General features: G+C 43.3%; 1 protein-coding gene and 1 long non-coding RNA gene across 2 annotated transcripts in view; both read left to right on the top strand.

Moving 5' to 3' along the window:
- Positions 1-21,504, top strand: part of KCNK13 (potassium two pore domain channel subfamily K member 13) — a 60,524-nt gene that overhangs the window by 18,951 nt on the left and 20,069 nt on the right. The gene's annotated exons all lie outside the window — the stretch shown is intronic.
- On the top strand, positions 16,046-17,816 carry LOC310678104. Its single transcript, XR_014511615.1, has 2 exons — positions 16,046-17,112; positions 17,241-17,816. It is a non-coding gene; the product is annotated as an uncharacterized lncRNA (long non-coding RNA).

Here is a 21,504-nt window from a genome sequence, read left to right on the forward strand (position 1 = left end):
CATATGCATATACAGATACAGCCGTCCTATGAACTGGCACCATGCAGATATCAAAATGCAAACCATCCGGCACCAGGTTCCTTTTGTTTTGAATTTTTCCCCTTCTCTCCATATGCAGCCATTTTGCCGCTTGGCTTATCAACTTGAAGGCAACAACTGGAACAAGAGCTTTAGTAACAATCACACAAAACAACCCAGAGCAACTCTGGTAACATTCAAGGACCCTCCTCCAGGGAGACAGTGACTCAGCTTTGGCTGTTCTGACCCTGAGGTGATTTCATTGTCAGGGAGAACGCATTTTCTGTAGCATCCTCCTTGCACTTCAGCATCCTCAGCCCAGAGCCCAAGTGTTTTATTGGCACATATCTCATTGAAGATACATGGCTTTGGCTTACTTACACATCTTGGGTTTTGGGGCAAATGACGGTCATGTTTTGTACACTTTGGGGCCCAAAACAGACAAGCAACACATGGTGACTAGACACAGACTTCCGTTCATTCATCAGCATCCTAGAATGTAGAACAATTTGTTCTAAGAACTTGGCCTTGGATGCATAGCCTATCTCAATAGCAAGTGTTTCTTCTTCAAATGTAGCACAAAAGAGCCTGAAATAGACACAGAACAAAACTGTGCGGCACAGATCTCAACAGGATCAATGCTTTTGCTGCTGTAACTCTTCACTGCATGGGAGTATGTAATTAATGCAGAACCCTCGCCGGACACCATGCAACTCTGTCTACTTTACCAATGCTAGTAGGTCTGAGATCTGGACCCAGTGAAACTTGTGTATTTTCCCCTACTGCCTTTCCACCTAGGGGTCCATAAGGGGGCTTTGTTCCTGGATGACTCTTCCAGCAGAGTCCCAGTAAGATTACAAGATGCATCAATAAAGATGAGCGCCATTCAACACATTATGCAAAGTTAAACCTGGCTTTGCCATCCAGTGTGCACACTCAGGAGGTAGCTGCAGCCAATCACGATGTGTGTGTATGCAAATGTCTCTTTGCCACATTCAAATGTCACATTTTTAGGTGCATACCTAAAATAAAATCTCTAATAGTAGAGTGCATGCAGTAGCGCTAAATTAACTTGACCTACTTGACCTGATGGCTTTAAGAGTGCATATCAAGGATGGGGAATGAGTGACCCTCCAGAGGAAGTTGGATTCCAACTCCCATGGGCCCAAGCTACCATGGCCAATGTTCAAGGATGATGGGAGTTGTAGTACAACAACATCTGGAGGGCCACAGGTACTGTATCCTTGGCATATAGACATACATACCTTACTTGCCTGGGACGCGGGTGGCGCTGTGGGTTAAACCACAGAGCCTAGGACTTGCCGATCGCATGGTCGGTGGTTCGAATCCCCGCGGCGGGGTGAGCTCCCGTCTTTCGGTCCCCTAAGTTCAAGTAGATAAATAGGTACCGCTTTATAGCGGGAAGGTAAACGGTGTTTCCGTGTGCTGTGCTGGTGCTGGCTTGTCATTCCATACTTTGAGAGGAGAGGCAGGATATAAATTTAATAAATAACAAAGAATAATAATTCTGTTTCACTTGTACTACATTTTCTCGGATGCCTCCTCTCAGGAACACACTAACAACATCTTGTTATTTTCCATGAATGAATCCTTGCAACTTTCTGATTAGAAATTGCTGCTCTGAGAAGGTCAACCAGCGCTTTATTTCTGCACCCGGAGACTTCTTCTATTTCTAGCTCAGAGTTAACAGCTAATTATTAGTAGTGCTGAAGACACAGAGGAGGAGGAGAATGCCTCATCTCTGGTGCACAGGAGAGGGGGCTCCCCTAGCCCCCATAAAATGGGACAATTGTTATTGCAAAGGCAAAAGAATTGTAAGAGACGAGAACCTACTCACTCCATCCACCCCTCCATTGATGAGATTTCACACTTCTAATTTTACTTTAAAACCTGTTTGAAAGATACTGCTTTTATGAGGTTCTCCTTGGTCAATGGAACTGCTGTGTTTTTAATCTCTGCAGCATTTCACATGAGCCCAAGGCTGGGCTGGTAATGCTGCCATACTCCTCACAAAAGCTCCACAGGAATCACCAGGAGCTTCAAAGAGCTGGGTGATAACTGTCATACTATGTGCAAATTAGTGCTGAAAAATCAGCCCTGAGGTGGTTCCAGGACCATTCCAGTCCTTAGTCAGCCAGCCACATCCAACTGGTGTTTGATTAGCTCTGAGTAGGTGTTTTCCTGGGGAAACAGGGCAGTGCATGAGACCTCTGGACATAGCAAAATAAGGCCAAGACATACTTGTCTGAAGGCTGCATTTTCCCAGGAGAAGATAAGCACAACGCCATGGCCGTCCTTCCTGCCTGGCAGCCTGCCCTGCAGAATCCCTATGTCACCAGAAATGTAGCTAGATTTTGTGCAATAGCCATAAGTCAAAGGAAGCAAAAGATTAAACAGCTCCACAAACAGTCATAAATTGACACAGATCACAGTCAAATTCTTCTATTTTTGAAAAATAACCTCTAATGTAGTTTATATTTCCTTGAATACGTATTTTAAATCGATGTAATTAGTATATTGATTGTCGGTGCTATTTTTATAAAAAAAAGAGGTGTCGGAACTCACTATGAACCCCTCCCTCATTTGCTTTGAATGGTGCCCACTGGAGAGGTGCCAGAACTGAGCTTCTGTGAGTTCTCCCTGAAAAAAAGGCCTTGTTGATTTTTAAATTCCACTTTGACCATTTTAATGCTTATGTAAAAAGTATGCTGAAAGTCTGGTTTTACTATGCTGGCTGTTTAGCTGTAATAATAAACATTCATTCAAACATTCACACCCTGCAGGATCCGTGCATCCACCGAGCAAATACATCAGTTCTGTTGGGTGCAGCTGCTTTGCAATCAGCTTTCCTTGAAAAGCAGCGCCACACAGGGTTGGATATGATTCTGCACAGTGCCAGTTGCTGCTCTTTAACAAACGATTTGCCTCCCTTGCATTCAGAAAAGCCACTTACTTGGGAGCAGTGACTGGCGCTGCGCAGGATTGGTTCCTCCTGCTTAGAAGTTCAGTAGGAAGATTAGCGTACTGCCAATCCTCAACCCCTCCAACCTTTTTAAAAACCTTATTTTAAAATAGGGTTTTAAAACCCATTAAAAATCCTTAGTCCTACCTCTGAATTATTTTGGGGACAGATCTAGGTTTGGGTGGTAGCTTCTGGGGCAGAACAGGCTGAATTGGCCTGGTGTGGGAGCCACAGAGAAGACCTAGGGGTCTGCATGCAGCCCTAGTGAGAAGGGAGAACAACAAAGGCAAGACAGGCGACAGAGGTCAAAAAGTGCAAGAATGGGACTTCCGGAGGCGGCGCGACCGGTAATGGCTGCCTTCTCCGAGTAAGGAGAAGGGAGCTCCGCTGTAAACGGGTCGTCCGCTACGGCGAAGCGGAGACCCATTCAGGAAAACCACAGGTGGCAGAAGCCTGTGGTCTCGGGACCCGGCGGGCGCCAGAAGCAGCCCCCAAAACGTTGAAGGGACCCCGTAAGGGGCTCCGGATCGCGGAGGGGGTAGCGGCGCTGTGGGTCGTTGCGCAAACAGCGAAGTGAAGCCGCGTTGCTGTTGCCGGTCAGCGCTGTCCTTTCTTCCTGCAACTTTTCTGAATTTTGGAAACTACAACCCGTGAGTAAATTTGGACATTGAAAACTTTTTGAAACTTTTGTCAACTTTCTGAAACTTTTTGAGAACTTTCTGAAACTTTTAAAACTTTTTTAAAAAAGTTGAAATTTGGCTGAAAACGGAGTGAGGATAAGCAGGAAGCCCATCTCCCGCTATACTGAACTTTAAGCAAAGAGCAGGAGGAGTGGAGACAAAAAGTTATGCGTTAATTAAATGCTGACACCCTGTTAAAGCAGTTTTCTGAGTGAAAGACTTTGAGCTATTGACTTTTGCTGGTCATATTGGGAGTGCATTGATACTCTTCTTCTGTGGAACCAGTGGATTACAAAATAAATAAGAATCTCTGGTGCTGGAGCTGCCTGGAAGAGCACCAGTTTGCAACTTTGGATACATTGAATTCAGGTTTTGAAACATTCTGAGTTGGAACTGGATACTTTGAAACTGTTGCAGTCAAGGCACTGTAAGAAACATTGTTTTGCTTTAAGTTTTACTCTGCTAAAAATAATACATTGTGGAGGCGATGGACATGGATTTAAATTTACAAGTTTAACTTGGATTTGATCTTTTCCCTGAAGACGTACTAAGCTCCCTCTAGAGGATTTTGGATTTACAGCAGTGACTTTGTCCTACTTTCCCTTTCCCGGCCTCTGTTTGACTATTGTATCTGGGACTCTGCTTTCTCATGGGAACAACTTGGATTGACCTTGGATTACAGATAACTTTGGAATGAGTGGCGCAAGGAGAAGAGGAAGGACTAAACAAACAACTCTAACTTTATCTGCAGCCTCACAGCGTAGATCTTCTGTGCCGGCCTTGCCTTCCACTTTGCCTCCAGACATAGAGGCGGCCTCCCTAATACAGGCAGGGGAGGGAGAGACAGAGGAGCTGCACCTGGGAGATATGGCTTCAGGGACAAGTAGCTCTGTCTTGGAGAAAATTTTGGAGAAACTGGAGGCTTTGGACAAGAAGGCTGATTTGCATACAGCTAAAATTGAACAGAACACAGAAAGCTTGAATAAGCTGACTGGACAAGTTGCACGGAATGCCCAATCTATTGGAGAATTAAAGGAGGCTGTAGGTGAAAATCGTAAACTGGCTGAAGATACTAGTCAAAGACTGGAAGAACTTGAGAAAGAAGTAAGACCACTCAGCAAACAAGTTGGAGAACATCAGATTTACTTTTCGATGACAGAACTGCGAAACAGGGAGACCAACTTGAGGATACGGTCAATACCAGAGGTGGAAGAAGATAATTTTATTGAATTTCTAACTAAGGAATTTACCAAGTTTTGGAAGTTAGAGGAAAAAGATTTCAAAATCGTATCTGCTTTCAGGCTTGGCAGAGTCAGAAGGACAGAGAAGCCCAGAGATTGTTTGATAACACTGAGATCAAAGGAGGAAAGGGACAAGATTTTGGGCCTGCACTACGAAAAGTCACTAGACATTTTGGGCAAGAGAATTGAAATCTACAAGGACATTCCTAAGCAGTTGCTGGACCTTAGATCTAACTACACGGAATTGGCAAGACTGTTGAGAAGCAACGCAATTATCTTCAGGTGGGAGTTTCCACAAGGATTATCCTTTACCTACAGAGGGAGAAAGATCAAAATCAAAACAGTGGAAGATAGAGACAAGTTTTTGGGAGCACACGGAGAAGACCTCCACAAAGGACTTGGATTGCCAGCGCCAGAACTTCCAGGGGAGCCCGCCCCCTCGGATCCTCAAGGACCGGAGAACAAGGTACCACCCCAGAAAGAATAACCAGACCTATCCAGGATGTCTCTGCAGCTTTTGAGCTGGAACATAAATGGCTGTAACAGTCCCGAAAAAAGGTCTAAAATTTTTCATATTTTAAAAAAGGAACAATTGGACATTATATGCTTACAAGAAACACATGTGATTAGGCTCCATAGAAAGGTGTTAATAAATAAAAGGCTTGGTCAAGAATTTATATCATCGGATACAGTTAAAAAGAGAGGTGTGGTGATCTATGCAAAAGAGAGCCTTTCACCAAAATTTCTCTTTAAAGATGAAAGTGGAAGAATCCTCGCAATAGAAGTACAGTATCAAGGAGAAAAAATTTTGATATTAGGAATTTATGCTCCAAATGAAGGAAAATCGGATTTTTATAAGAAGTTGCACGAGACCATGCTGGATTATCTGGATTACAACAACGTCATCATGATGGGGGACATGAACGGGGTAGTATCAACAAATATGGATAAGTCACAGAACCAGAACATTACTAAAGAGGGAAGACTACCTAAGACCTTTTTTGAAATGACTGACAATATGGACTGGGTTGACATCTGGAGAGTTAGAAACCCCTTGGGAAGAGAAGGAACATTCTTTTCTGAAGCTCAACTGACTTGGACACGAATCGACCAAATATGGATAACTAGAAGTCTGGCACCTAAGGTGAGGAAGGTGAAAATCTGCCCTAAAACATGCTCCGACCATAACGCCTTGAGAATGGATATGACATTGATCCCAACCGGCTCCTTTAGATGGAAGATGAATGATGGCCTGTTTAGAGACCAAAGAATTGTAAAGAAGGCCCAAAAAACTTTAAAGGACTATTTTGAGATTAACTTGAACACTACGGTGGAAAAAAGAACTATCTGGGATGCAAGTAAAGCTGTGATGAGAGGGTTCTTGATTCAACAGAATTCTTTAAAGAAAAGACTGCAAAATGAAAAGAAAGATAAAATTCTGGAAAGTATCAAAGAGTTGGAGAAGAAGTTAAGATCTAACCCGAAGTCCCAACCGATTCTGAGAGAAATTAAACTTTATCAGGCACAATATTCCAAACTGATAAATCAGGAAATAGAATGGAAGATTAAAACAATGAAACAAAAAACTTTTGAATCGGCAAATAAATGTGGGAAACTGCTAGCCTGGCAGCTGAAAAGGAGACAAAGATTAAATACAGTAACAAACTTAGAGGTTGAAGGAAGGAACATTCAGAACCCGGGAGAGATTAGAAAGTGCTTCCAGAGGTATTTTAAAAAGCTATACACTCAAGGGCCACAAGATGAAACAGAGATTACACAATTTTTGGAGAGAAATGGATTAGTAAAGCTGTCAGAAGAAAATAGAACAATTTTGAATGGCAAAATAACACGACAAGAGATTGAACAGGCCATCCAGAGTCTGAAACAGGGCAAATCACCAGGGCCAGATGGACTGACCTCTAACTACTATAAGACATTGAAGGATTATTTGATACAACCTTTGTTGGAGGTCAGTAATGAAATAATGGAGGGGAAGAAGGCGCCTGAATCGTGGAAAGAAGCATTTATCACATTGATTCCAAAGTCAGAAACTGAAAAGACACAACTCAAGAACTACCGTCCCATCTCCCTTTTAAATGTGGATTACAAAATATTTGCAGATGTTTTGGCACGAAGATTTAAGAAAGTTTTAAGTGAGATAATCCATAAAGACCAGGCAGGCTTTCTCCCGGGCAGACATATGTTTACTAACACAAGGAACATCATAGACATATTGGAACTTTTACAAACAAACATAAACACTAAAGCAGTTTTAATTTTCATAGACGCGGAGAAAGCCTTCGACAACATATCTTGGAAATTTATGAAGGGGAATTTAAAAGAAATGGGAGTGGGACGGGGGTTTGAGAACGGGATTGAGGCAATATATTCAGAACAAAAGGCTAAACTGATAGTTAACAATGTGGTTACAGAAGAGTTTAAAATTGAAAAAGGTACACGACAAGGCTGCCCGATTTCCCCATTACTGTTTATTTCGGTTCTGGAAGTGCTCCTGAATATGATTAGGGGGGACAGGTTGGTGGAAGGGATTCAGGTCGGAGCGAAACAATATAAACTTAAAGCTTTTGCAGATGACCTAGTTCTGACATTACAGGAGCCGGAGTCTAGTTTGAAAAGAGTACTACAACTGATTCAAAACTTTGGTCGAGTGGCAGGATTTAAGTTAAACAAGCAAAAAACTAAAGTTTTGGGGAAAAACTTGACAGATACTGAGTTGGAACAGCTTCAGAAAGAGACAGAACTAAATGTGGTTAAAAAAGTTAAATACCTAGGGGTAAACATAACAGCAAAAAATCTGAGTTTATTTAAAGATAATTATGAAAAATGTTGGTCAGAGATTAAGAGAGACTTGGATAGTTGGTCAAGACTAAAACTTTCTTTGTTGGGCCGAATAGCTGCCATCAAGATGAATGTATTGCCAAAAATGTTATTTTTGTTTCAGACACTGCAGATTGTAGACAAGACAGAGTGCTTCCGGAAGTGGCAGAAAGATATTTCTAAATTTGTCTGGCAGGGCAAAAAGCCCAGAATCAAATTTAAAATATTAACAGATGCGAAAGAAAGAGGGGGCTTTGCCCTGCCAGATTTAAAGTTGTATTATGAAGCTGCAGCTTTCTGCTGGTTAAAAGATTGGTTACTTCTTGAAGATACGGATGTCTTGGATTTGGAAGGTTTTAATAACGCGTTTGGATGGCATGCATATTTATGGTATGATAAAGCTAAGATAAATAAGGCCTTCAAGAACCATATTGTCAGAAAATCAGTTTTTAATGTCTGGACAAAATATAAAGACTTACTGGAGAATAAAACTCCGAGGTGGCTGTCACCCCTGGAGGCTAAGGCTCGGAAAAGAGCCAATATGGAGGCCAACTGGCCAAAATATTGGGAGATAATAGAAAAGGATGGTGACAACTGGAAATTGCAGAGTTTAGAAAAGATGAGAGACAAAGTGCGAGACTGGTTACAATATGCTCAGATTAAAGAAGTGTTTAAAAATGACAAAAAGCTAGGATTCCAAGTGGAAAAGTCAAAGTTAGAAACTGAACTGTTAGAACCTAAGACTAAGGTACTTTCAAGAATGTATAACTTGCTGCTGAAATGGAACACACATGACGAAATGGTAAAATCAACAATGATAAAATGGGCGCAGGACATTGGGTATAATATTATGTTTGAAGATTGGGAAAGGTTGTGGACCTCTGGGCTGAACTTCACTGCATGTAATGCGTTGAAGGAAAATGTGATGAAAATGATGTATAGATGGTACATGACCCCTGTTAAACTGGCTAAAATATACCATTCGTCTGATAGCAAATGTTGGAAATGTAAGGAAAATGAAGGAACATTTTTTCACCTCTGGTGGACCTGCCCTAGAGTGAAGGCCTTTTGGGAGAAGATATATAATGAATTAAAAAAGGTGTTTAAATACACCTTTACTAAGAAACCAGAGGCCTTTCTCCTGGGTATTGTAGGCCAGAGTGTGTTAAAAAAGGACAGAACATTCTTTATGTACGCAACAACAGCAGCAAGAATATTAATTGCCAAGAATTGGAAAACTCAGGAGCTACCCACTGTGGAAGAATGGCAGATGCAACTGATGGACTATATGCAATTAGCCGAGATGACCGGCAGAATTCGAGACCAGGGAGAAGAAAGGATGGAAGAAGACTGGAGGGAATTTAAGATTTATTTACAAAAATATTGTAATTTGGCTGAGTGTTGAATTGGATGCCAGTGCAGATAATTGTCTACCATTAAATTAGATTTAAGGCTGAATTATATGTCAAATCAAATTAAGATTATTAATTAAGATGAGTTAAATGATAATTTGTTTGAAATAAATTTAATAATGATGTAAGTGTATGCGGGAGGTGTGGGGGAGTCCCATGTAATAATTGAGAGATGTTAAATGGACAATGATAAGTTGTGCTTACCTAATATATGCTTTATTTGAAAACTTCAATAAATATATATTAAAAAAAAAAAAAACAAAAAGTGCAAGAATGTTAGAGAGAGAAAAAAATTGCTGCTGCTGCTGCTGTTTACAAAAGAAAGTTAGGGGGAAAGACAGGGGGCAGCAGCAGGTGGCAAGGGAAGGAAGGGATGAAATTCAAAGGAAGTGAGAGAAGAGATAGAAGATCAGGGAGAGTTGAATCCTTTTGGATGCCATGGATGCTTTTTGGGGTAAAAATAAATAAATAATGCAGACATAATAGTGATGATGACTTGTTCAACATCAAAGACAGCCTTCACTGAAGAGAAAAACCTGGAAAACAAAGAGAGGACCCAGCTAAAAAAATGAACTGGGAATAAAACAGAGATCTAGAATAATAATAATAATAATAATAATAATAATGCTTCTAATAATAATAGAAGCAGATTCAGCCACCCTGACCTTCTCTCCCTCTCCTCCTTCCAGCTTACTACTGTGATAAAAGTAAAGGTAAAGGGACCCCTGACCATTAGGTCCAGTCATGGCTGACTCTGGGGTTACGGTGCTCATCTCGCTTTATTGGCCGAGGGAGCCGGCGTACAGCTTCCGGGTCATGTGGCCAGCATGACTAAGCCGCTTCTGGCGAACCAGAGCAGCACACAGAAATGCCTTTTACCTCCCCCCCAGAGTGGTACTTATTTATCTACTTGCACTTTGACGTGCTTTCGAACTGCTAGGTTGGCAGGAGCTGGGACCAAGCAACGGGAGCTCACCCCGGCACGGGGATTCGAACCGCCGACCTTCTGATCGGCAAGTCCTAGGCTCTGTGGTTTAACCCCTAATGGTCAGGAGTCCCTTTACCCTTTACCTTTAAGGATTTCAGTGACTACTAACCATGCTGGCTATGTTCTACTTCCACTGGTGGAAGTAGTAAACTTCTGAATAGCAGTTGCAGGAGGGGTGTGTGCTGTTGCACTCGGATCCTGCTTGTGGTATTCCCATGGGTTTCTGATCAGCCTCTGTGAGAATAGGGTACTGGACTAGATGGGCCATTGGCCTGATCCAGCAGAGCTCTTATATTCTTATGTAGTGGCAATGTTCATTGGCAGGGTGTGGTCTGGATGACGTTTCAGTTCCCAGCCAACAGTGTGACTCTACGTGTGATATGACTTGAAAGTTTCTTGGTGTAGAGCATATTTCTTGCACTACATTGATGCCTATTGGTTATAGCCCTGCTTAATTGCTTTTATAAACCAATTAACAAGGCAGGTCTAGAGATATGCCTGTGTTTTCTTTTGGGACAGAATTTTGCTTACGGCTCTAAATTTCTGCCCCTCTTGGTTCGATACACCCTTGATTTCTCTCTTCATTTTGATAGAACGGAACTTCTAAAAGAGAAATGTCGCATTCAGCATTTCATTAGAACTATTTGGCTTATTTATTCCTGCACCGGGGGACTTGAAGTAAGTGCATTTGCAATGCTGTTGGGCAAAGAGAAGGAAAACCAATTTGAGGTTCCCATTGGAGACAAAGTGGAAATGAAATACAGGGAGGAATTCAACACTGCATAGGGTGATTGCTCCATCACAGCTAGAATTTCAGCTTGCCAGACCAAACAATTTCACCTCTTCTCCTCCTGTGTGTTGGGGGGCCAATTGCAGGGAGCTCCCCCAAGCCAATTGCAGGAAGCACACAGGGAAAATTTGAGGTTGTTTCAAAAGCCAGACATTAATTGAAACAGTGTATGTTTCCTACACTTTTCACCTCCTTGGCACCCTGAGTGACAGTGATACAGTTGTATTGGAGGAGGAGGAGGAGGAGGAGGAGGAGGAGGAAGAAAAAGAAGAAGAAGAAGAAGAAGAAGAAGAAGAAGAAGAAGAAGAAGAAGAAGAAGAGGAGGAGGAGTAGTAGTAGTAGTAGTAGTAGTAGTAGTAGTAGTTTGGATTTGATATCCCGCTTTATCACTACCCGAAGGAGTCTCAAAGAGGCTAACAATCTCCTTTCCTTTCCTCCCCCACAACAAACACTCTGTGAGGTGAGTGGGGCTGAGAGACTTCAGAGAAGTGTGACTAGCCCAAGGTCACCCAGCAGCTGCATGTGGAGGAGCGAAGACGCGAACCCGGTTCACCAGATTACGAGTCCACCTCTCTGAATGACTACACCACACTTGTAAACCTCTCCTAGTACTTTGAGAGGACATGTACAAAAAGGGGAGGATGTATTATCCATATATTCTTATAGAAAGCCAGCCAACGGCATAATGCCACTCTAGATCAGCGGTGGGAAACCTGCACTACAGCTCCCATCATCCTTGCCCACTGGCCATGCTGGCTGGGGCTGATGGGAGTTGGGGTGCAACAGCATCTGGAGGCCACAGGCTCTCCACCACTGCTCTAGATCAGCATTTGGAGACAGAGCAATTATCATACAGCCCTGTTTTCTTTGGATGCATGCGGGTGGCGCTGTGGGTTAAACCACAGAGCCTAGGGCTTGCCAATCAGAAGGTGGGCGGTTCGAATCCCCGCGAAGAGGTGAGCTCCCATTGTTCGGTCCCAGCTCCTGCCGACCTAGCAGTTCGAAAGCACATCAGAGTTCAAGTAGATAAATAGGTACCGCTCCGGCAGGAAGGTAAACGGCGTTTCCGTGCACTACTCTGGTTCACCAGAAGCGGCTTAGTCATGCTGGCCACATGACCAGCTGTATGCCGGCTCCCTCGGCCAATAAAGTGAGATGAGTGCTGCAACCCCAGAGTCGGCCACGACTGGACCTAATGGTCAGGGGTCCCTTTACCTTTAATGCATCATAAGGGAGCAGTTTCCAGAGGAAGAACTGGGGTTGGCCAGCAGGTACTGGGTTTTTCCACCTGCCTCGCCCCACCCTCCAGCCTAGAAGCCTTCAGAAGGGAGCTGTTTCCAGAGGAAGATGTGTGAGGGGCGAGAGACTCTGTTTGTTGACATCAGGGGACAATTGGTTTTACCTGTGCTGCCCCACCTCCAGCCCAAGGAAGTTGCTATTTTGTTAATGTTGATAATATTGTTTTATAGAGTACAAGTGCTCTATTGATTTATTAATCCCATAATGCGACTTTTGCTGTACCAGCTTTTTTTAAAAAATTATTTATTTGTTGCTTTGTTAACATTGGTTTATAGATTGCAATTGTTTCATTGATGATTCATTGATTACTCTATATGATTTATGCTGTGTTTGTGATGTTCTAGTATGTTATATCATGCTATATTGACATTTATTGTTTGTAAGCCGTTTTGGGATTCATTTGAATTTAAAGCGGTGTAGAAATACAAATCAATCAATCCATCATGAACAAAGTTGTTCTGGTGCTGTTAAATTGACAGTGATAGGATAACATGAAGATTTCTCAACCCTTTGAGCGTCAGTCACCAAGTCTGTGATTTGTAACCAGGAACTGCTAGACAGGCCACACCACTTGGGCCCTGAGGTCTGTCATCTAGGTTTATATTACAGCACTCGGCTGAAGGCAGGCGGGTGCCTAGGGACAGCTTGGCACTTCTCACCTGTCAGCCATTTCCCACTAACCTCCATTCCCTTTTACCATATTTAGCTTGCAGGAAAATACAGTTTTGCTTCTCTCCCCTTGTTCCTCTGAATATGCACAGATTTAAACATTGGCCTGTTTGATAGTGTTTCCTCAATTCTTCCTTTGCTGTAAAATTTCAGTTTGTTTGTCTAATTATTCTTTTGGTTGCAACAACTAGGGAGGAGTTGTTGTTGTTGTTGTTGTTGTTTTTGGTGGAGAGAATGGGTGCAATCCTTTTATGCTATCCTTCCTTCTGATTTGTTCAATGAAATGTGTTTGAAGTACACAAGTGTTGAGGATCTGGCTGCTGGATCCACTGTATTATTTTTATTTTATTTTATTATTAATTGAATTTATATGCCACCCTATACCTGGAGGTCTCAGGGCAGTTCCCAGAAGTCTCAGGGAAGTTGTAGTCCCCAGATAAAAAAATGGTGAGGTAAAAAGGTAAGGTAAGGGACGCAGGTAGTGCTGTGGTCTGAACCACCAGCCTCTTGGGCTTGCTGATCAGAAGGTCAATGATTCAAATCCATGCGATGGAGTGAGCTCCCGTTGCTCTGTCCCAGCTTCTGCCAGCCTAGCGGTTCGAAAGCATACCAATTCAAGTAGATAAATAGATACCACTGTGGCAGGAAGGTAAACAGCATTTCTGTATGCTCCGGCTTACGTCACGGTGTTCCATTGCGCCAGAAGCTGTTTAGTCGTGCTGGCCACATGACCTGGAAAGCTGCCTCTGGACCAAAGCTGGCTCCCTCAGCCTGAAAGCAAGATGAGCGTCACAACCCCATAGTCACCTTTGACTGGACTTAACCACCCAGGGGTCCTTTACCTTTACCTAATCCCCAGAGCTCACCTGAGGCACACTCGATTGCACCTTCTGCCCGAATATGAACCAGAAATGGGTGAATAAATACTTCCTGGAATGACCTTATAAGAAAAGAAGCTTTCCTGGAATGACCTTATAAGAAAAGAAGCTTTTCCAGCATCAGCACAGATGTATTGAAAATAGAGCTACTCAGGAAACACCAGCAATTTTACCACCAAAAATCATTAAGGGGAGGGGTTGCACTATTGGCCGCAGGATGTTGGTGACCCTCAGACACAGCACCCTCAGTGTGCCCCCCTAATCTAGCAAGGTGTGGGAAATGCAAACTGAGAATTCTCATGGGCTGCATCTGATTTTGGACTCCCTGTGGGAAGTGGAAATGATAGGGCAGTTTTAGGATCCTGGCAAATGCTACCCTCTGGAGGTAGCCCTGGGCAGTTGCCACTGATCCAAGTGTGTTGCAGGTCCAAGGAATGATTTAGATAGGTCAAGGTGCTTCTCATATGCAGATACAGTGGTGCAGTCAGCGGGAAGGGAGAGAGTTTTTCTATGCATAACAAAATTAGGAGCATCTTCCATTTAACTCGCAATAGGCTAGGTTGGTGGAATGACTGAATCAAAGAGAGAGAGAATACACTGGGTGTTAAGAAGTTTGAATAGAAATCTAGAGTGGCTCTGTCAAGGAGTGTTGGAAAGTTTTGATTTAATAATATTTGAATAGACAATATAGACATTTGCTGCTAGTCTGGAGACTGGTTTATATCAGGGATAGCGAACTTTTTGCCGTCCAGATGTTGTACTCCCAACTGTGGCCAATGGACAGGGCTGGTGGGAGCGCCACAATCTCGATGTACACAATACACAATTCAGAATATTTCTTTGTCTTATGAAGCTTATTTCTTGTCATAAGAGGCCCAATGGAAATGCAACAGTGATAGCTAAGCAAGGCATGTACATTCTCAGCTTTTCTTGAAACGGTTTGCTTGCCATATTTTTGAAGTTTTTCACAAAGGCAATTTGGTGCCATATGGATAAAGTGCGATAACAGCCACATGTCCCATTTCTGGTTATAGGATTTACAGAACTATTATGCTTTTCTCATAGAATAAATTGTGCTTATGGATTCTGTATAATTCTTCTTCGGGTTTCTTTTAATTAAGATTCCATATGCTGCCAAATAAATTAAGATGATTCCTCTGAGAGTTGTTGTAATGATGTAGGTTTTTAAAGCAAATTAACTCTTCTTTGCAGCATTTTGCAACGGTGCTATTGGCGCGTTCTGCCTGTGTATGAAATGGAATGAGAATTCAGCTGATTCCACCACAATTTCTGTTGTGCACTGGCAGAAAGGCAGCACATGTAGGAGAGCATTTGACTGCAGATTTTTAAATGTTAACATGGTGAGTAAATATACAGTGTCCCAGATAGTGGCCTCAGTCAGATGGAGTTACAGAACAAGTGGGAGGGAGGGTCTCTAGACAAGAGCTTCAGTTCTAGAAATACAAGGCAAAGTTCTATTTGCAGAGCATATTTATTTATTTATTTATTTGTTGTTGTTGTCGTCGTCGTTTAGTTGCTTAGTCGTGTCTGACTCTTTGTGACTCCATGGACCAGAGCACCCCAGGCACTCCTGTCTTCCACTGCCTCCCACAGTTTGGTCAGACTCATGTTTGTAGCTTCGAGAACACTGTCCTACCATCTTGTCCTCTGTCGTCCCCTTCTCCTTGTGCCCTCCATCTTTCCCAACATCAGGGTCTTTTCCAGGGAGTCTTCTCTTCTCATGAAGTGGCCAAGTATTGGAGCCTCAGCTTCATGATTTGTACTTCCAGTGAGCACTCAGGGCTGATTTCCGTAAGAATGGATAGGTGTGATCTTCTTGCAGTCCACAGGCCTCTCAAGAGTCTCCTCCAGCACCATAATTCAAAAGCATCAATTCTTTGTGGTCCAGCTCTCTCTTCCATACATCACTAACAGGGAAACCATAGCTTTAACAATATGGACCTTTGTCGGCAAGGTGAGATCTCTGCTTTTTAAGACGCTGTCTAGGTTTGTCATTGCTTTTCTCCCAAGAAGCAGGCGTCTTTTAATTTTGTGACTGCTGTCACCATCTGCAGGGATCATGGAGCCCAAGAAAGTAAAATCTCTCACTGCCTCCATTTCTTCCCCTTCTATTTGCCAGGAGGTGATGGGCCCAGTGGCCACGATCTTCGTTTTTTTGATGTTGAGCTTCAGACCATATTTTGCGCTCTCCTCTTTCACCCTCATTAAAAGGTTGTTTAATTCCTCCTCACTTTCTGCCATCAAGGTTGTGTCTTCTGCATATCTGAGGTTGTTGATATTTCTTCCAGCAATCTTAATTCCGGCTTGGGATTCATCCAGCCCAGCCTTTTGCATGATGAATTCTGCATATGAGTTAAATAAGCAGGGAGGCAATATGCAGCCTTGTCATACTCCTTTCCCAATTTTGAACCAATCAGTTGTTCCATATCCAGTTCTAACTGTAGCTTACCTCCTGGAAAAAGAGAGGTAATCTAATTTATTTATTACAGTTACTTATATCCCACTTTTCAAGATTACCTCTCTTTTTGCAGAAGGTATATTTTTTCTTCTGCTTTAGCATTGCTGATGCTTAAAGTTCTGGTCTTTATCTACATGTATTCTTATCCTTTTGTGACATATCTATTAGTCTAATAGATATGTAGCATAACCTAGACTTTGGAACTCCTTACCTATTGATATCAGGCAGGCACCTTCACTGTACTTTCCAGCACCCGTTTAAAACAGGCCTCTCCACACAAAAGCCCAGGCCTGGTTTTCCTCCAATGTTTCTTTGATTTAACAACCTAACTTGGACATGGGGCAGAGAGCCCCTTTGTTGTTGTTGTAACTTTCAGATCTACTGCAATTCAGCCAGAGATCTCTACAAGTAGGTCCTGCCTTCCTTATGGCCCGCCAACTCCCTCCCTGCGGCCCATAGTAAAACGCTACGCGCTACAGAAGGGATCAGCAAAATCCACTTGCTGAATTAAAAGTCCCTGATGCCCTTTCAGTGCGTCACTGGTACGCATAATGAACATTGTTCCGGAGATAATTAGATGTTTGCATACTCCTCTGAACGTCTTTGCTTGGAATGGATTTCATCTCTTGATGGCAGAGAAGGCTTAGAAAGTGGAGCTCTTTCAGTGGTCTTACTGTGCTGCCTACACGGGCAGAACATCACTGCTGCCATCACTGCAGGCATACTCAAGTAGGCGTTGCCACAGGCAACAGGCAACAGAATGCTGGCACTTGAAGCTGAGAGAACCACTGGGATGAAAACAGAAACAGCAGCTCAGCAGGACCCGGTCTCTTAACAGTTAGTGAAAAAATCAGCACCTCCTATCACATTTCATTCTGGCTAACAGATCCTGGCTTGTATTACAAACATTATGCAGTGGTCTTTTTGATATTTCCTGATGCGCATTCCGCCCCCCCCCCCCCAAGGGTGTTCATCAACTGAAAGCGGAAAGAGAAGTTGAAAACAAAAGGCTATGGGTGACATCCAGTGACGTCCACACCAATGCACAGCAGATTTCTGCTCACACATCAAAACAGTTCCCTTTTCCCTATCATGTAACGCACTGGGCACCTCCGGACCCCATCATATGGGGAGGGTGGATTTTATTCCATCCTGGCAGGGTCTTTTCTGCTGCAGCCCCATTGATGTGGAACAATCATCTGAGTAAAAAGTTCACACCACCACCTTCTTCTAGACAGCCTTTCGAAGGCAAGTATAACTGTGGATATTTTTTCAGTTAGCCATTGCAAATGGAACTCCTTTATCTGTTGCTTTGTTGTAGAGTTCTTGCTGGGGGAGGGGCTTTGTCCGGGCTCCAATTTTATTGAATTGGTTAGGCTATTTTATTTTATTTTTGTAAGCCACTGTTCATAAATATCAGTCTTTTAAAAATAAAAAAGTGAATAAACTTCAAAGGACAGTGAATGTATGCTGTTGTATTACAATTCCGTGTGCCTCCTTTGTATTGCTGTCCTTGGGCAATAAACTGGATTTTGGATATACGGAATGGTTAGCATGAGTTTGAGTCTTTACATTGTCATGCACCTATCAGTATATAGCTCCTCCTGCCCCTCAGGTGGGTGTTCCCCCCCCCCCCAGCTTTCATGGAGTGCAGGTAAATAGTATGCTAAAAGAGATGAATAACTTTCTACCAGAAGTCTCTTGAAAGTTTGCTTTCTTCTCTAGAGCATCACAGCACAGTAGAAGCTAATAAGAACAGGGCCATTATGGGAAAGGGCTCCAAGTTCAATGGTAGAAGGAGCATCTTATACCTGGAACATGTCCACCCCCATTGTTCATCCTGAACACTGAGGTCCTGCTCCGAGGACCTTCTGGCAGTTCCCTCCTTGCGAGAGGTGAGGTTAGAGGGAACCAGGCAGAGGGCCTTCTCAGTAGTGGCGCCCGCCCTGTGGAACGTCCTCCCAGCAAATGTCAAACACATAAACAGTTATGTGATTTTTACAAGACATCTGAGGGCAGCTGTCAGGGGCTGGACTGAGGAGGAAAGGTGGGAGCCGCTCTCCCCTCTCTCTGCACCTTCCCAGGAAGAGGCAGACAGTACAGTGGTACCTCGGGTTAAGTACTAAATTCATTCCAGAGGTCCGTTCTTAACCTGAAACTGTTCTTAATCTGAAGTACCACTTTAGCTAATGGGGCCTCCTGCAAAGTTCTTAACCCGAGGTACTATTTCTGGGTTAGCGGAGTCTGTAACCTGAAGCATATGTAACCTGAAGCATCTGTAACCCAAGGTACCACTGTATAGATTTAGAACAGCGGTTTGCCGAAGGGCATAGTTCAGAGGCTGATGAAGTAAAAAGCTGGGATATATTGGGGGAGCAGCAGGAAGGAGAAGCATGGGGGGCGGGAAGAGAGAGAGAGAGAGACAGTTAACAGACTCAGTGTCTCTTGAAAGCATTCCTGATTCCCCCCCTCTCCCAAAACTGGACGGGATGTGTGAGTAGCAGAACAGAAATCTCAGAGGCAGAAATCACTGACCAACCGGTGCAGGGGTGACATAGATTAGGAAGGCCTGAAGGTATGGGACTTTAATTGGAGCAACACCATTATTATAGAGACAGTGTTCCTTTGTCTCTCTCTGTGAAGACTGAATAAATTAGATGGTAAGAATTCTTTTCGGTTATCTGCCTTTGACTGCCACTGGGGGAGGGATCATCATTCCCTGAAGCCTTGACAGCAGCCCTGTTCAGGGAAGTTTTTAGTGTATGATGTTGAATTGTGGTTTTAGTATTTTTTGTCGGGAGACACCCAGAGTGGCTGAGGCAACACAGTCAGATGGGCGACGTATAAATAATAAATTGTTGTTGTTGTTGTTAGCATTTCCTTTGCATTCAGAAGATCCCATGTTTAATCCCCAGCTTCTCCGGGTAGGGCTGGGAGAGACTCCTGCCTGAACTGTTGAGAACTGCTGCCAGTCAAGTGTGTAGTGGACAATACTGAGCTAAGTGGACCACTAGTCCAGCCTTTCCCAACCTTGGGTCTACCAGATGTTGTTGGACTACACCCCTCATCATCCCTGACCACTGGTCCTAATAGCTAGGGATGATGGGAGTTGTAGTCCAACAACGTCTGGGGCCCCAAGGTTGGGAAAGGCTGCACTAGTCTAATTCAGTGTCAGGCAGCTTCCTCTGTTCCTGTGTTCACCTCACAGTGCCACAGTTTGGCAAAAGAGAAGCCATAGTTTTGTAGCCCCTCTTTGGGGATTACAGGAAGTAGCAAATCGAAAGATACACTGCCTGTTTCTGCAGTATGTTCCTGGTGGCATGAGGGTTTTTTGTGTGAATATGCACGAGTCCTCCCCCCATCTGAAGCACATGCAGCTTCACGGTGTGAAGAAATACGCTCCTCTTGGCCCTGTGGAAGTGTGAAAACAGAAAGTGTGGCACTTGCACTTCCTCTTTCATTGGTTCTTGTAAAATGCACAGAAGGGGGAGCAAGTTGCCTGAACAGCATTTCCCCCCCCCCCCCGCCCACCTTCCCATCACCTGAAAACAAATGAGCAGATGTTTGCTAAAGGAAAGCTGCTCAAAGTGACAAATTGCATGTTGCCTCCTGCAAGTCTGTCTGGAGACAATTAAATTTGTTTTGTTTTGTCTCACAGGGGACATTTGGTTTGGGGTAATTTTTATTTTATTTTTCTAAGACACTTCCAACTGATGGTGACATGGGATAGATTAAGCCGTGGATTCATCTGCTGAGGGGGAAAGGGTAAGGAAAACAGCACATCCATTAATGTGACCCATGCTTTGCCTTCATTCCCCCCCCCCCCCCTCAAGAAAGGCAGCATGTACCTTTCTGAACAAAGTAATATTTTCAGTGGTGTCAGGTTACCCCATTCAGTTCAATTTTTTTGCTGGTTTTGTGTAATCTGCTGGACTGCAATTGCCTCATTAACACACACTGTCATTTTTCCATAGTCAAAATGTTCTGTTGTGAACCAGTGCTATCTACTCATAGTGATATGAGTAGCCGCTACTGAGGTAGTCAGGAATGGCACACCAGCCACACACCTTCGGGAGGTATCAGCAGGTATCAGCTTGAGGGACATACAGCCTACAGGCATACCAAAAATCGCCAGAAAGAAAACAGAAGGGGAGCGGGGGCAGGGGGAAAGTCCTTCATAAAAAGCCCAGTGAGGGCTAAGATGCTCAGGAGCCAGCGAGGGCTTTATTTTGTGGGGAGGGAGCACTCCATACTGTAAAAAAATAAAAATAAATGTGCAGGTCACACTGAACGCTGCATGAGTACAGAATGATGTGAGGGATATATTATGTGTGCATAATATATCCCTCACAGAGTTACAGTTCCCAGCAACCTTTAACAAACCTTTAACAAACTACAATGCCCACAATTATAGTGGCCGGGGGCCTGGGAGAGAAAAATGTGTTTCGCATGTGCTTTAAGGGTATAATGTGTTCCCAGCCTTTGATGGCTTCCAAATCCTCTTGGGATGGAGGAAGATATTTCACCCCATCCTTGAGCACATTTTCAGTTAGCTACAGTTTCGCATTACGACTAGACCTAACCTGTGATTGATCTTAACTGTTGTTTATTGAAGCAAGCAAGCCTCATAAACCACAGGCTGAAGTTGGCTTCTTCATCTTTGGGTGAAAGGCAGTATATAAATTTAATAAATTAAATAGATAATTAAAACTGTCCACAGTTTGTCTGACCATGTAACGGCAAACTGCGGTTAGCTAAAGATGGAAGCAAAAGTTTCCAGTCTTCTTCTCACGTCGCTAGGCTCATTCATATAGTAGTATTTTATTTACTTTATTTAAAGCAATCAGCAACACTTAGTATTGTTTGTAAATATCTCTAAATGATGTGCAATCTAAAAGCATCAAACAATGTCATTAAAACAGAAATACAACATAAAACAGTAGTGTGTTTGTGTGGCTCATTTGTCTGTAATTTATACAGTGGTACCTGGGGTTAAGAACTTAATTCGTTCTGGAGGTCCGTTCTCAACCTGAAACTGTTCTTAACCTGAGGTACCACTTTAGCTAATGGGGCCTCCCGCTGCCGTCGTCGTGCGATTTCTGTTATCATCCTGAAGTAAAGTTCTTAACCTGAGGTACTATTTCTGGGTTAACGGAGTCTGTAACCTGAAGCGTCTGTAACCTGAAGTGTCTATATCCCGAGGTACCACCGTATTGGCAAAAGGTTGAG

This window comes from Podarcis tiliguerta, assembly GCF_965153285.1.
Source record: "Podarcis tiliguerta genome assembly, chromosome: 1".
NCBI lineage: Eukaryota > Metazoa > Chordata > Lepidosauria > Squamata > Lacertidae > Podarcis > Podarcis tiliguerta.